The sequence below is a fragment of the Neltuma alba genome, unplaced genomic scaffold (genome assembly GCF_004799145.2).
Source record: "Neltuma alba isolate B1F8T4 unplaced genomic scaffold, ASM479914v2 tig00012607_pilon, whole genome shotgun sequence".
Lineage (NCBI taxonomy): Eukaryota > Viridiplantae > Streptophyta > Magnoliopsida > Fabales > Fabaceae > Neltuma > Neltuma alba.
In genome coordinates this window covers 550,786-564,583 of record NW_021637052.1, presented here as the reverse complement: position 1 = coordinate 564,583, position 13,798 = coordinate 550,786, and positions in this window count along the sequence as shown.

Below are 13,798 nucleotides of genomic sequence, written 5' to 3'. Positions count from 1 at the left end.
AGAGATTTTTCACAGACGAACAAAAAGAAATTTTTGATCAAATCATCACATTAGTAACACAAGAGAAGGGAGAATTTTTTTTATTCATACATTTAGACGTATAGGAAAAATATTTTTATGGAATGCTATAATAGCCACAGTACAAGGAAGTGGAAATATAGTGCTCAATGTGGCCTCCAGTGGAATTGTAGCAACGTTTTTGCCATCTGGCCATATAGCACATTCAAGATTTTGCATTCTAATTGAGATAAATGAAGACTCTATGTGCAGTATCAGTAACTATTCACCATTGGCAAATTTAATAAAAGCAACAAAGTTAATAATATGGGTTGAAGCTTTGATGGTGAGGAGATTTGGCATTAAAGCTCTACATTATAGCCTAAAGTACATAATGAGATGCAACATGCCTTTTGGTGGCAAGACTATTGTCATTGGAGGTGATTTTAGGCAAATATTACAAGTAATACCAAAAAAGGGGGCGAGTTGATATAGTCAACTCCGTGATAAACTCCTTAAGCCTATAGACCCAATATTCATTATTACACCTCACAAAAAAATATGCGCTTTTTTCACACTCTAACCTAAGAGAGGCTTTAAGGATCAAGAATTTCTTTGAATGGCTATTGAAGATTGGAGAAGGAAGAACAGGTAATCACATCAATGGAATGACTTGGATTGAGATGCTAGAAAACTTGATCATTTAACAAGTCACAGCTCTGATTAAAGCAATTGTGGATGCTACATATCCAAATTTAATGAAAAATATTTTTGACTTAGAGTATCTTTCAAGCAGAAGCAATTCTAGTGCCTACAATGAAAATTGTCAAAAGTCTAAATAACTATATTTTGTCCCAAGTAGAGGGAGAAGTGGTTGAGTATTATAGCTTGGATTTCATAAATAAAACACAGAAAGAGGATGCTACGTAGCATGAGATATACACAACAGAATTTCTAAACACAATGAATTGCTTAGGCATTCTACCACATGTGTTAAGGTTAAAGGTTGGTCTACCAATAATGCTTCTAGGAAATACTAACCAATCTGCAAGCTTGTGTAATAGAACAAGACTACGAATTACTTTACTTAGAAGGCACTTCATAAAAGCTATAGCATTAATGGGACAATCAAGGACAAAGAAGTGCTCATTAACATAATAGACCTTAACCCGTCACAATCTAGGCTTCTGTTCTCGATGAGTAGGAGACAATTTCTAGTAATGGTATCATTTGTAATGACAATTAACAAGAGACGAATGGTCAATGGAAACGATGGGACTTTATCTACCACTACTAGTATTCTCACATAGATAATTGTATGTAGCACTATCAAGGGTGAAAAGTATTGAGGGCTTGAAAGTACTGGTGCTAGACATAGAAAAGAAGCCCACCAATCAAACAATAAATGCTGTGTATAATGAGGCTTTCCAAAATGTAGCTTTGACCTGATACACGAGCACTAATGGTTAGTACTTTTAATGTATAGCATCTCTATAGTTTGTTCATCCAATTGAAAAAGACTGGATCCAATAACTCGTGCAATGTATAGGGTATGACATATAGTTTATAAAAATATAACTCTGATGTTGAAGGGAATTGAAGAGCATAAAGTTGACAAAACATCCTATTATTAGAGAAAATGATTTTGCAATGACCTTATCTACCAAATAAGTTAAATTAGCTAATTTAGTTTCAGTTTTATTGTTGGTGTTAAACTGGTATTAAAAAAAAAGTTTTAAGTTTTTGTACAATTAAATTCTTGAAGCTACCCAAAAAAAAATTTGAGCTATTATTCATTAGAGAAAATGATAAAAAAGAAGCTAAAAATTACTAAATCTCAAATCAGGTTTAGTAACAACACTGTATTTAGTGTTGACAACACTGACTTTGCAAATAACGACATATTTTTGTTGACATTCCTTATTTAGCATTTAGTAATTTCTAGCTTCTCTTTTCATCATTTTTCCTATTCATTAAGTAGCTAAAATGAGCTATGCAATTGGATCCTTTAGTCTGTAGGAAACATGGCAACAACATTAGCACTAGGAAAATGGGCTGGCTCGGCCCTACATATCTAGGACTGGGACCGGCCAACTTGAACACTTAGTTTCTACTGTGAGGATTTCCCCCATTGGTGCGCTCATCTCCCATCTCTTTTTTTCCTCTCTTATAGCTATAGGTTGTTAGGTCACTCATTTTTTTTATTAATTTTAAACACTTTTATAATTAATAAAAAATTAAACATTACAATTATTTTTAAAAAATACTACATTTGATCCTTAATATAAGAGTTAGATAACTAATTTACAAATATTAAGAAAATTAATTAAATTAGTTTATGTTTTTGTTATTATTGTTTGATATCTGGCACTTTTTTTGGATCATATTATCAAGTATCTAACCAACTGACTAATCTAATTTAGGGTTTATGGCTTCCCCTCCATACAAAGGTTTCTCCTTTAGGACTCAAACTCGAGGCCTAAAGGAATCTAGCTGGGCCTTACACTGCTATTAAGTCAATTATTTATGATAAATAGATATTCTTTTTCCAAAAACACCTTTATTAATCGTGTGCATTGAAATTACCCCTGATGGAAACTCTTTGAAATCACACTCTCTCCCTCTCTTTTATCAAAAACAATCCTTCTCATAGTGATGTCCCTAAATATACGAAAACAAATACTCTTTGTCTAAAATTTTAAACAAGTCTTTCCACTTTTACCTCTATTTAACACGTGCCATTTATTATTTCTTTGCAATAAGTTCTCACTCATTATCTCTCAACTAGCATTTATATTAAGGATTTGATGTAGTATCATCTATACTATATGCATTTTAAAACTATATTTAAAATATGATAAAAAATAATTGTAATATTTAATTTTTATTAATTATAAAAGTGTTTTTAGTCAAAAATTAATTATAAAAGCATTTAAATTTGAAAAAAAGAGAGTAACATATAGCTATAAGAGAGAAAATGAGAGATGGGACATGAGAGCATCACGTGAGAGGAGAGAGAAATTTTCATAGTAGGAAAATAGTGCAACTCCTATTAAAAGCAAAAAAAAAAAGACATGAGACGTAAAATGAAGCCATTTAGATGTTGAGCACTAATCGATGAGTAGCTAATGCGAACTTAGGGAAAGGAAAAGTAAAAGCTACGGATTTGGCAATTTATAGTATAGAGTTTTTTTTAGTTTAGTTTTAAATAAAACTAATAAAAAAATTAAACCGGTAACCCAATCCAACTGGCAAGTTACACGGTTGAACACCAATTTAATCCTAAGCCAATTTAACACTTAAATTGGACCAGACCACAAGCCAGTTGAACCAACCGGTCTGATTTGGTTTGTTTCCTTGATTTCAATACTGAGATGTAATAGGGCTTTGCAATAAGTAGGGCTAGCCTATACTCATTTAAACCTATATTAAAGACCTAGGCTGACCTACACAAATGGGTCAGGGTTAGCCCACTTGCATGTACATGACTCCACTGGCAAAGAAAAAGGTACATGAGTCCCAAGTTGTCTTAAACAAAGACATGCACATTAATGAAAATTCTTATTAGAGGCGTTTGGATTAGTTTTTAAAAGTGATTTTATGGGGTATAAGGTATGTATGTGAAAAGAGTTTTGTCTCGACTTGCCTAAAAATACTTTTTTAAAGTGTTTTTCAATACACCAACATCTAGTTCATATTAAGACTAGAATTGCCTCTTTTTGTTACGGGCAGCTTTAAATATAAGAGGAAATTGAACAAATATATTATTCAATGTATGATATTAATGGAAGCCTACTCAAAGTTGAGGCAATAGTGACAAGCATAGGGATTATAATACTACATTTGGTAGTTAATACAAGTCCCAATTGACTAATTTGGGAAGGAAAAAACTTAGGCTAAGTTACTTATATCTATTATGTCAAGTTCTCTAATTATTTATTAAAAAGACCTTTCTCTAAAACCACAATTTCGTAATAGTTTAAGAAGTTAATCATAGTAGAAAATAATTTTGAATAAATCATCAAAAGCTATCATGGTTATAAAGATGTAAATCAAAGTCCTCCAAACCAACAATAATAACATGTAGGGCCCAGGACACAATAACCGCCCACAGAACTATCCCAAAAATCCATCAAACAAAGACTTAAGCCCAGCCTACAAGTCACATCTCTGCTTAACTTAAACAGTCTCATAATCATAAAAACCATCAATAAGATATAAGTTTTTCTCAAATGGAGATAAATGTGGATCCACAAGGTTTATACGAAAGAAATCCTATGATCTATAGCTATTAAGTAAATATACTTCAAAATACAATAATCAAAAATTATAAAAGGGATAGTTATATATGCAAAGATAAAATATGAGCCTTAACATGGCAAATTATACAATCATTACAAACCTAAGCCATGAGAGGCCTACTAAGCTATGCTCGCCTAAGCTTCTGGCTGCTTTCCTTTATAGTAGACGATATCGGAAGGCTCTCCTAAAAAGACTGAGATTAACGGGGTAACCAAAGCTCACTTTACAACATATACAGACATAATAGTAAGCAATTGAAGTAATGCTATACATAAAATATCTTAAGTTAAAAACATGCAAATGCATATGGAACAATCAACACGGTAGTATATGCCCTCCCATCCAATGTACTTTTCCTTAGGACTCCTTAACATGGACCTGAACCATCCATGCAGAGTAACCTATCCAAAGGTTGCCCCACTCACATCGATTTAATAGGTCTCCTCTTGCCCTGTGGTTTGATTACCATGGTTTGATTAGGGCCAAAGAGGACAGTTCTATCCTGATTCAGGACAGAAGAAAAGGTAGAACTACAAGGGTTTGATAAGAGGCCAAACACCTAACCATAGTTTCGGCATGTTGTATGAGCTCCAAGAACAATTATCCTCTACGTACAATTCCAATATCCACATATGAACCTTATACATAGATATAACATAATGGATTAAGAATACAATTAACAACATAATAAAGGGTATACTCTAAAACATTCACCGCTATAATGCTATAAAGCACAACCTTCATAACACCTCAGTTGAAAGTCAGTATAGCTTGAAAGGAGTTTGGAAAAACTTACAATCCACAATGAGTATAGAAAGCAAAGTAACCCAGTTACCTTAACTCCAAGCTTAGCACTTAACTTGAACAAAAAGCACCATTCCACAAGGTGGGACACACGTTAATTTACATCACCATATAGATTATAGTCAGACACAAGCAACAATTAAACACAAAACTCAAAGACCTCAAGTCTCACATCCCACAACAACTTTCACGATCTAACTTTCCAACTTACAACAAAAACTCTTAATTCGTTGGATCTCAATATGTTGGAAGATTTCAATGCTTAGGTGTTAAAAGTCAAAAGAGGAAAATATGCCAGACTCTGTGTAGAGATAAACTTATAGAAACAACTAGTATCAAAAGTCATCTCCAACAATAAAGTATTTAATGTGGAGTATGAAGGACTGTGTTTGATTTGTTTTTGTGTGTGGGCAATTCCGGCACAGGAGAGAAGTATGCCCTTAGAAAGGTAGTTTAAGCTCTACTTGCACTGATCACATGATTCATATGATGGGGAGTTCACCATCGGTAAAAATGCTAGAAAAGAAGAAGCCAATTGAAGAAGAGCAATTCGGTGCTTGGATGATTGCCCTCAGACTAATCAGGCACAGTCTGTAAGGAAGATAGGACAGAAGGAAAATGATTGATTTGTACCTAAAACTAAAAATCCTACGAAGGAAAGGCAGTTGGTTCAACAAAAATCTTGTTTTGTAGTGTTTGAGGATGTGGAAGAAGAGGAAATTTCAAATGGAGAAAGAAATTTAGACAAATTGGAGGGGGACAGGTACCTCTAACAACTTGGAAAAAGACTTGATCACTGTAGATAAAAGGAAAGCTATGGCAACTCTCACTGAAAGGCATGGTGAATAGCAAAAGAGGCAGGAAAAAAATGATGAGGCTAAACCTAAGAAGGGTTTTAAAGTCAAAAGGAAAGATAATAGGGTGCTCTTAAATGGCCCAAAAATAAACGAAGGTCTAATTGCAATTAATGAGGGGAGTACTAAAGAAGACGAGACTAGGTCAATGGGACACAAAACAAAGACAAAGAGTAAGCCCAATAGGCAAAGAATCCACCAAGTAGTGTAGGGACAATTAGAGCAGGTAGGCTTAAAGAAGATCGAGGCCCAAGATGGTAAAAATTTCAATTGTAGGCTTGATGCCTTAAACCACTTTCCACCACTTGAAGCTACCAAGAGTCTAAAAAATGACCCTTCACCTAAACCATCATACTTGAACGCCTTGGTGATTAGGCAACCAAAACCACCTGACCCAATTGATTCAGATTTTAGGGAAGATGAAGGATTTATGGGGGAGCACCAGTCAATTGTTGCTAAGACCCAAAGGTTGAAGTGAAAGAGGGAGTGGAGAACACTCGAGGCAGACTTTCTTGTTAGAGACGGACACTCTGATTGTTTTGAGGCTGGAATGGTTCCAATGGTTTATGCTCAAGATTGTATCTTGAGGATAAGAATAGTTTGAGTTAGGCTCTTGTGCTTAGTTGTCTTGGGTAGCTAGGTAGTTTGTTTTCCTAGTTTTCTTTTTCCTTTCAAGCTTTGGCTTGCCTTTTGTACTCAAAAAAAATTCACTTCTTATTTTTTTTAATTCATTCAAATGAGATTTGAATTAGAGATTCAGAAATAAGGAGGAGCATATGAAAATTTAAAATTATTTATTTATTCTTGATTAATCCCCCAATTGACATAGTATTTAATTATGATGGTTTCTATTTAATTCAATATATTCAATTTCCAATTAAGATATTATTCAAATTCAAAATTAATTATTAATTTCTTCATTTAAAGCTCCAATTGAAATTCCATTTAATAATGATGCTCCTCATCTAAATTAAATATATTCAAATCCCAACTAAGATATTATTCAAATCCAAAATTAATTATTAATTTTTTCATTTAAGCCTCCATTTAAAATCCCATTTAATTCAATATATTAAAATCTCAATCAAAATATTATTCAAATATCAGCAATTGAATATATTTGGATGTCATAATGTCATATCCAACTTGTTTTTAAACGAACTGGGTATTACAAGTTTTCAAGAATGTAGTTGATTTTTATTTGTATTTATTTTCATATGTTTTGTGATAATTAATTTGATTTATATTGATATTTTAATTTCATTTTATTGAATGGCTAGCATCCATGATATTCTCAATTTTGTGATTAGGTGATCATAAGTCACATAACTTTCATAAAATAATATTTTGAGTTCCAATAAATGGCATGATAAGGAAAACCTATAGCATTTTGATAATATAATGTTAACAAATATCAAAGCTTAGAAGGCTAATAGTTGAAAGATTTTTGCCATGGTCTTAAAGATTAATATTTGGAGTAATTGATAATGTGTTATTTAAAAGCATGAACAAATATATGAGACCAATTAGAGAAATTAGCAATTGAAAGTTTATAATATTTTGTCCTTGCCATTGGACATAAGTTAATTGTCTTGCCATGGTTGTTGAAATAATATTTCAATTGAGCCAATAACAACAATAATGCAACATATTTTAGCAATTTTTGAATAGAGATTAACAAGTTTCTTTTTCTAACATCAAAACTTAGCAAATTGGAATGAACAATCTTCTTCTCTCCATCTCCTAAGCTTCACCATGTGTAATTCCTACAATCCCATCTTGATAAAAAAATTGCTAAAATGTATTGAAAAGTTGTTATTGTCTAGTTGATAGTAGGAATTATGTATCATGAAGCTTGTGAGATGGAGAGAACAAGATTGTTTATCCTAATTTGCTAAGTCTTGATGTTAAAAGAGAAACTTATTAATATTAATTCGAAAGTTGTTAAAATATGTAGCAATGTTGTTATTGCTAGCATAATTTTACACATTTCATGAAGATGGTGGTCTTTTCCAATTTGTTAAGTCTTAATATTAGAAAAAAAGCAACTTGATAATTTCAATTCAAAGGTTGTCAAAATGTGTTGCGATTTTGTCATCACCAACTCAATTGTAGACATTTCATGAAGATTGTTATTTTTCTGAATTTGCTAAATCTTGATGTTAGAGAAAAAACAACATGTTAATATTAATTTGAAAGTTGTTAAAATGTATTATAATGTTGTTATTTCCGTCTCAATTATGGGTATTTCATGAAAATGTTTTTCCTAATTTGCTAAGTCTTGATGTTAGAAAAAAAATAACTTGTTAATCTTAATTTGAAAGCTGTTGGATGGGTTGCGATGCTGTTATTTCCATCTTAATTGAAGAAAATATGCATTTGCTAACCACAATGGCATTTTTGTCATTTTCTTTACATTTTTATAATGCCAATTCAGACTTTTCCTTGTTTTTTTTATTTATAATTGCAATCTAACTCGGAATTTGGTATTTTCAGGTTCTTTTTGGCTCATTTTTCCTAAAATATATCATATATTATTAATAAATTTTTAAATAAACGGTCCAAAATTAAGTAGTAAGTTGTGTGGTGTCCTTTTAGTAGCAGAAGAGTAAGAGTAGAAACATGCCAGGCAGCCTATCGGAGACCTGTGGCCTAACCTGCATTTGCTCAAGCCTTTTTAAAAGCCTATTTTGCCTAATAGGCCAGGCCCAGACTCAATGAGAAGCTTATGAAGTATGTTAGGCAGCCTAGGCCTATTATGAATTTAGAATATTATGTTTAATTATGTAAAAAGTGGATCAACCCTTTTTTGAAAGCCTATTTCACATAACAAGCTAGGCCCAGGGTTAATGAGAAGCCTATGAAGCCCATTAGGCATCCTGAACCTATTTTGGATTTAGAATATTATGTTTATGTTCAATTGTGTGAAAAATGGGTATTGAACTCAAGATCTATCAGCAAGAAAATAATCACCTCACCACTACACCAATGCATTTTATTGTCACTTGTAATGTATGATTTATATTTTAAATCCAATTAGTTAAGTTGGCAAATCAATTATTTATTCTACCCATAGGTTTTTCCTTTTTGTCTTTAACTCCTTGGCTACCTAAGACCCAGTTGATGTCATTCCCTACTCTCCAATCATCATACTCTACTTTGAACCTCTTACCTCCATTCTCATTTCTTAGTTTGTGCTCACTGGCATCACTCACTCTCTAGCTTCAAGCTTAGACGTTGCAATTCGTATCACCAGTGTCCACTCCTCTTGCCCTCACTCTTTAGCTCTGAGCTTGCACTATGGCACAATCATATAGCATCTCAAACTCCCAGTCCCAAATATAATTTCTCATCTTCCTCAGTCAATAAGTAAGGTTCTCTACCTTTGTTTCTTTGCATTTGTATAGATAATTTTGAGTTCATGGATTTTGATATGCAACCATAGGAGGAAACTATTATTTTATTTTGTGATTTGTGCGTGTGAAGTCCTAGAATGCAACATTACCTCTGACATAGATTTTGGTACTATGCATGAGCTTGAGCTTAAAATACATTCATCAACAATAAGCTGATGATTGCTGATATTAAAATGAGCAACCTTAGCCCACTCACTAGTTCTAGTGGTTAGATTAGAACTAGCAACCTTAAGATGAGCAACCTTAATTTTGAGGAGCATAAATGAAACTAATGATGAAGTGTTAAGCTTTTTCTAGTGAATCTAATATGATATATATATATTAACTTGTATGACTGTAAAATAGGAAAATTGTTCTTGAAGCTTTGATTTGGCAATGATATCTGGATATAATCAGTAATTTATAAAATCAAAAAGTTTGATTAAACTAATGATAAAGTATTAAGCTTTTTCTAGGATGTCAAAATCATGATAGGTTTTTTTAATAATCATATATGTGTGTACAAGGTGGTCTAGTCTTTTACTTACGTTAGATATTAGGCTACTTGATTCAAGAGAAGAGAATCTCTCTAATCAAGAAAATCAGTCAAAAATCAGAGGCAACAATTGACTGATTAGGAAATATTCAATCAAGTGTTAAGGACTTAATTGATTGAAGAGAAAACAATTATTGATTGAGGAATCGAAATATTATCTCGTAATAAATAAGGGAGATTGCACCTTCTTGAAATAAGGGTCACCCTGACCCTATAAATAGGAGGTATCTCAACTCATTTCTCTTTACCCTAACCATTGAGCTTTCTAGTTTTATCTTCTCCTCTCTCTGGTGCATTTGTTGTTCCATTCTTGCTAAGACTCTAGTAATCATGGTATTGTGTGAGCCATCTGGATCACGACTTGGCACTGACTTGGCATGTTTCTCTCATCTCTCTCTAATTATTTCTTTTTTTCCTCCATTGGTATTAAAGCCAGTATGATCCTATGGCTATGCTTCTTTTTCCTTTTTCATTCCACTACTACTTTTTTTCTTCATATATGTGTTATATGCATGAGAAAGAATATTGGTTTTTGTAGAACATGTGCTTCCTTTAAGAAAATTACTTTTAAAACAATTTTTTCTAACCAAAACCAATTAAAGGTTAAGAATTTTTTTTGTTTGCTTTCATGCTTTTGGTTATTGCTTCTGCTTTTTGGTATAAAAGACTCCTCTTTTTTTGGCCTTGTTTATTTTTGAAAGCGTTGTTTCTAGTTACTGCTTGTGAGAAGTTTAAAGCTTAATAATATTCATTGCAGCTTTTATTTTTCTTTTTCTTTAAGTCTTCAATGTTTCAAAATACAAATGAAAGGTTGAAGCTTTTCATGAAGTTTTTTTTTTCACAGAAAAAGGATAAAGCTTTCTTTCAAACCTAAAAGAAACAACTTTTGTAATGTTTTCGAAGTAAAAAACGCTACCTCTCGTGCATTTGAATCAATGACTACGACATCCATAGATATGAGACTTCAAAATTGAGTCTCTTTATGTGAACAAAGGGCATAAACGTGTAGCTTGTGAAATGACGATTCTAACGACACCAAAAGCATATCAAACAGACATCATATGACGAAGAAATGAAGAAGAGAAGATGGTGGGTTGCAACAGACTTGCTGGGCCTCCAGCCAGGTTGGGGCAACCCAGCTAGAGGTTGAAGATGACCCAAGGGGCCAAAGTAATGCTATTTTGGGACACCCCTGGGGGGCTGCATTTCACTATTGGGTCTTGGAACTAGAGCTAGTCAAATTGGGCTAGCCGAGTTTGACCAGTTCTTCATTTAAAAAAAAGGACAAGCAAAATTTTTTTTGGTAGGTCGTGGACCCGGATCCGGTCAAACTAGGCTATCTTCTTTCTTTTTTTAAATTTTTTTTTAATTTAAAAAATTAAAAAAATGGTGAGGAGAAGGGTCCATACTCTTTGTTAAAGCAAAAACACCATTACACTTGTGATGACACATGACGTCCAACAGAACGCTACACGATGGCAAAAGAGGCCTGAAAGACAGCGCCTGGGTATCATATGCTTTCATCTAAGAGTAGGCTTCACTGTAATTTTCCTTTTTTCATGAATTTTTGAATCCTAAAACTTCTATGGGCGTATGAGGGTTTGTGGGAGGTCCTATTTAGGCACAATTTGATCCAAAAATTTCCTAAATTCATAAGCTTCATATTAATATGAATTTTGGACACTTTTACAAATAATGTGCATGTTTTTACTGCATTTTTCATGCTTTTTGAGCATTTTTGGGGGGTTTTCTCCAAGAAAATTTTCTAATTAAAAAAATTTAATATAATTAATGAGTTATAGGTAAGTCATGGCTAGTCACGACTCTGAGACTTTCCTTTCTTACTCTCTGTTGTCCAGGAAGGAGATTGATGACATGAAAAGTGAAGAAGTATAGAGTACCAATAAAAGAGAGAAGCCTCCATCTGCTTAAGGCTCTAATATCTCTAAGAATATAGAAGGTGATGAGGAGAAACCCTTGCCTATAAGGCTATCAATGAAGAGGTAGATAGAGAAATTGACAGAGGGTTGATCAAGAAAGTGGCAAAAAGGGATGCTGTGACTATGAATATGTGTGAAATATGCATAATGCCCTTCGTTGATATACCTCAAGTATCACAAAACATAGCGATATTGTGTTTTATGCGGATATGATAATCTAATATTGTAAGGCATTGATCAGACAATTTCACCATAAGTTTTTGGAAGGCTGTCGTTAGCATACACCTAGAAAACATTCTTGTGGAGAATGGACAGACTTTCTTCAATCTTACTTTCTAGCTCTAAATCATAACTGTGCTTGTTAAATGTTTTTTTTTTGTTGAAAGTTGTTACATTTTGAATGGACCTTTTAAAAATGTGAACCTTACTGCAATTATTTGATGACTTTGATAAATAATATTTTATCTTTTAATTGTTTTAATTGAGTAGGAGCTACTCTCAGATTGTGAAATCTGAATAGTTAAATAAAGGGGTAAGTTCATACAAACCAACTGTGAGAAAATGAAAGGGGAACCAATATGAGTGAGGTGGGAGCCAACCTCATTAACTCTTGATTGTGAAATTGGCAATCTTTTCATCTAATTACTCTTGGTTTTGTCTAAATGTTGAATTGTTATTGTATACCGTAATTTTAAGCGCATAATTGTCTATGAAAAATGATATGTCTATGAAAAGTGATATGTCCCAAATGGCCATAAAGTCCATAATAGCTGAGCTGAACAAAGATGATAAGTTGAATGGAGACAATTACGGTATATGGCACCACAAAATCTCCTATGTCTTGGAGGAGCAAGATGTTATGGATGTCCTATCAACTCTGCTCTAGTAACTTGATGCTGGAGCATCATGGAGGGAGCAAGAGGCATATACTACTTGGAAAATTTTAATAATAATTTCAATTCTAATTATTGCTATGCTGTTACGTTTGATACGAACTACAATGTATGGCACGCTAGACTTAGACACATTGAACACATCTAGTTCTTACTATGTTGTTACTTATGATACGAACTATAATGTATGGCACGCTAGACGTGGACACATTGGTCAAGAATGCATGACCAAACTAGCAAAGGAGGGCTTGTTAGGAAATGTATCTAAGAAAGAAATGTCCCTGTGTGAGTATTGCTTAGCTGACAAAGCCACAAGGAAGCCGTTTAGAAAGGCATCCAAAGCAGAATATACTCTACAGTTAGTATACTTTGACATATATGGACCCATGAGTGTGAGGGCAAGGCACAGAGCTTGGTATTTCATTATCCTCATTGACGATTTCTTGTGACACATGTCACACCTCCTTTATTATCCCATTATACATCAATTGGAACCACTATAATGCATTACCTAACGTTCTCGGGAGAAAAATTTTACATTCAAAATTTTCCCTTTATTCTGTCCGTACACTGTTCATCCGAATTTGGGTTAATTTTAAAAATTCATAACTAATTCTAGAAAAATCAAAAAGGGATGGTTCTAATTTTCACACAAAGTTTGCTAAGATTTCTATAGAGAAAAAATATTCATCAGACTCAATTCCCTCCAAAACAGCACCAGAAAATTCGACAATTTGCACTATTTATATGGTCAATTTTTGAATTTTTAGGATTTTAGCCCAACTTTGGAAGGGCATAACTCTTAGCACAAAACTACAAATTTGATGGTTTACCCCTTGATTTAAAGATAAAAATGAGATCTATAAGCCTACAAAATTTTAGGTCCAAATTCCACCATTTGCTCATTATTTTATGTATCACAAATTTGCCCCTGATTTAGGCATAATTCCATTTTCTAAATTTATTTTCCCTTCGTCCTCTTTGCACATCCTTTTGACATTGCACCATTCAACATTTCAGAACTTGGGCATGTCATACAAATATAATTTACAACATA